Source organism: Mobula birostris, chromosome 2 (assembly GCF_030028105.1).
Source record: "Mobula birostris isolate sMobBir1 chromosome 2, sMobBir1.hap1, whole genome shotgun sequence".
NCBI classification, from domain to species: domain Eukaryota; kingdom Metazoa; phylum Chordata; class Chondrichthyes; order Myliobatiformes; family Myliobatidae; genus Mobula; species Mobula birostris.
The window spans coordinates 12,516,356-12,520,121 of NC_092371.1; the positions used below are offsets into that span (position 1 = coordinate 12,516,356).

At 42.2% G+C, this 3,766-nt stretch overlaps 1 protein-coding gene across 5 annotated transcripts in view; it reads right to left on the reverse strand.

Moving 5' to 3' along the window:
* The window catches only part of ubap2l (ubiquitin associated protein 2-like), a 135,142-nt gene extending 132,469 nt beyond the window's left edge, over positions 1-2,673 (reverse strand). For all 5 annotated transcript variants that reach the window (XM_072283230.1, XM_072283213.1, XM_072283220.1 and 2 more), the window contains exon 1: positions 2,593-2,673. The gene's annotated coding sequence lies outside the window, so the exon portion shown is untranslated. The remainder of the gene's footprint in view (positions 1-2,592) is intronic.
* Positions 2,674-3,766: the final 1,093 nt, after the last annotated feature.

Here is a 3,766-nt window from a genome sequence, read left to right on the forward strand (position 1 = left end):
GGACCTGAGTTAAGGAAAGATTGAATAGGTTAGAACTTAATCCCTCAGAATGTAGAACATTTGGAGACTTGACAGAGCTATACAAAATGATAAGGGGTAAATGCAAGCAGCCTTTTTTCACTGAGGTTGATGAGAATAAAATTTGAGGTCATGGGTCAAAGGTGAAAGGCAAAATGTTTAAAGGGAACTTCTTCACTCGGAGATGAAAGTGTACAACGAGCTGCCAGCACAGGTGGGGAATGCAGGGTAAATTTCAACATCGAAGAGAAATTTGGATAGATACACAGATGAGAAGGGTACGGAGGGCTCGGAACAGACAAGATGGGCCAATGGGCCTATTGTGCTGTAGTGTTCTATAACTTAATCTATATGCCTTTTACACATTGTAACTACACCACTTCCTCCGACAACTCCCCCCAAACACCCACCACTCAGTCAGGTCCCTCTCACCTTGAAACTATGCACTCTACTTTATTGCATACAGCACAGTAACAGACCGTCCCGGCCCAATGAGCCTGCGCTGCCTATGTGTCCGATTAACCTACTAACGCATGTGTCTTTGTGAATGTGGGAGGAAACCAGAGCACCCAGAGGAAGCCCAGCGGACACGGGAAGGATGGAGAAACACTTACAGACAGCAGCGGGAATTGAACCCCAGACACTGGCTGTACAGTGTTACCTCTAGTTTTGGAGTCAGATACCCTGGGAAAGACACTGACCATTCACAGTATCTATCCTCCTTATAGCTTTAGAAAATTTCATAAGGCCACCCTTCACTCTTGGGGGCGGGGGGGAGGGGCAAGACTGGAACTAGCCATGATCTTATTCAATGGCAGAGTAGGCTTGAGGGGTAGGTTGGCCCACCCTGCTTGTGCATTTTTAAAGAGTTATCAGATATACCACATACCTGCCATATCTACAAATGAACAGTAAATTCAAAACCGTATGTCCTCAGGACAGGGGGCTTCAAAGCCTGTAAATTTTTCCACTAAACCTATGTATCCCTGGCCTGGATTAATGTACACCCCAAGACAATTGGTCTTAGACTATATCCTTAAAATGGTGGCATCAAAATAAGCAGTTAGCTTACGCCCGAGTATTGTTAACCCCACCACAGAGCACGCAAAGATTAAAAGTGCGTGCGTCTGATACAAACCAGGCGAGGTTCAGTTCCACCCCCCCCCCCACCGGAAGGGATTTCTTTTTAAATATAAAAACAACATCCCTGCACAAGTTCGGCAAAAATACAAGTGGAAGGAGCTGACGATAAGATTCAGAAGGGGGCAGATGCTCAGAACAAAGCGCTGCGCCACCTAACAGTCCACACACACCCGAATTTGGGCGCTTAAAGTTTATTTTTTTAGGCGAAAAAAATAACTAAACGATTCAATTACGTTCACCCTCGACTATTTAAAATAAAAGTTGCTTTTACGCGATTGCGCCCTTTTCTTTGCTCGGGGAAGATACCTGATGCTGACGAGAAGATTGAAACAAGGAGACAAGATTTCCCTTCTCTCGCTAAAATAAGGGGAAAAAAACTGCAAACCGATTTTATTCGGACACAAAGCTAACAAAACAAATTGGAATGCATAAAGCAGCTCCCATGCATTTAGATATCTAACAAGTTTAATTTCTTCGCACGTTTTCAACCATTAAAAACGGAAAACTACAATCTTAAACAAACATGATTTGCAATTCAGTTTCATAATAAATTTCCTCCCACAACCGAGGTACAAACAGTCTTAAATTCCCGCATTTGACACACAAGCACATATTTTTATGGGATTGGATACTATCTCATTGCATTGACGATTTTGTAAGCGTGCCGACGAGGACAAGGGAATAAACTACAATACAAAGCCCCCCAGAAATCCCCTCTCTTGTGCTGATGGCTTCCCCTTTCCCGAGGCCTGGGAGGCCTTCAAGTAACCAAGCGTCGATATACTCTTAAATTAAGCCCTCAATCTTTACAAAGTAAAAGATACTGAAATACAAATAGAAGCGGAGACTTCAATCATTGGGCTAAATTTAAAAATTCGGAAGGGAAAGAATCTAAAAATCACCCAGTTCAGAGAGAAAGACGACAATTAAATCCCTTCCTTTCACAACTAATCGAGCCCCAGGCCTCGGGCCTGCTGGATAGGCCTTTTAAAAAAAGCAGGTTTCGTCCTAATGCTCAGAAACAACAAAAAAAAGAGTTTACGTGATTTTTCCTGGAGGCCCAGAACCTCTTTATAAGCCTTCCTGCCTCAGAAAGGACGTGAACATTTTATATTTTTTCCTCTGATGGGAAAAATGAGTTTTATTGTTCAGGTAGGATTAATTTGAAAACAGAAACCTAAAAAGACCCTAAATTAAAAACCTTTAGGGGGAAGAGAAAAGGGAGAGATTTTATTCCCCTTGTTATTGTATTCTTTCCTGTTAATAAAAAAAATGGTTTTAAAAGCTTTAGGCTGGGGGTTGTTTTTTTTTCCTTCACACACAGTATTATTTTTTTAATCCCAAGAGTAGAAGTACTTAGCCAAAAAGATAAAGGAAATAAAAGCAGGCCCCATAAGGGGGGAGACAATAAGAGAGGGACACAAACTTTACCTGCTCCTCAGTCCACACTGCACTAAACACGCACACAAACACCCCCGGCACGTGACCCGGCCCTCCGCCGCTTCGCTCCCGGCGCCATTTTGAACCCCGTGACGTCACCCGACACCCACCCTCCGCTCCCATTATTTCTACAACCCACTTCGTGTTTTTTTTTGCCTTCAAACCATTTATTTTATCATTCACGCTCAGATTGTATATATTAAGTTCCCTTAGTTGCCCTTTGTAGGATCCTTTAACTCTCACGCTTCTTCCCCCCCGTCACGTGAGGGGAAAGAAAGCTTCCATTATTTGGCACCTCCCCGAAGATTTAATTTACATCGCTGCTGCCCTGTTTTTTTTCCCAATTGTTTTCTTCATTCGTAAAATTTTTAAAATTTAATGTTTAGTGCCCTCGAGGATATTTTACTTTAATCATGTCAGTTTTCCCGACCCCATTTGTCACATGGTGAGAACCTCCTCTATTTTAGAGAACTACCCAGTTTCCAAGATTTGTTCCGCCTCCACGTCGTTGTCAAACCTCCTACTTTACTGATGGGAGATGTATAACTTAATCACTGATTTACTTTATAGTTTCACCTCTCTCTGGCAGGTGTTACGATCATTTTAAGTCCACTGACGTTCCCCGATATCAATACGCTCCGGTGCCAAAATATTATTTTAAAAATCACAATAATTTTCTTGCAATTGGTACTGAAACTTGGGAATCTCCTGGTTTTTCCCTGTCACGTGAGCTGTTCCAGCTCCGCTTCGACCCGCCACCATTTTAAATTAGTGACGTCAGGAGACAACCTGTATTTAACCTCCTCCTCTTCCTATGCACGTTAAGTTTTTATTTAAACATCTTACTAAAGTATGTTTTCATGTTTTACAAAACACAAAACTGCTCTCCAGTTTCTATCGTTATTTGGCTAAAGCCGTGCGTTCCCTGTCACGTGACCTGTAGAGAGGGCTTTCTTCAGCGTGCCGCCATTTGGAAGCCCATGTCGTCACAGCCAATTTTATTATTTTCATTCCTTCCATCTACCTGCAGTTTATATTGCCTAAAAAGAAAATAAATGTATCATTGAGATAATTTCTATCCAAATTCGATCTGAGCGTTTTTTGTTCTTGCGCGTTCACAGAGACACCCTTGTCATGTGATATCTTTTCCCTCAAGGAGCCTTCA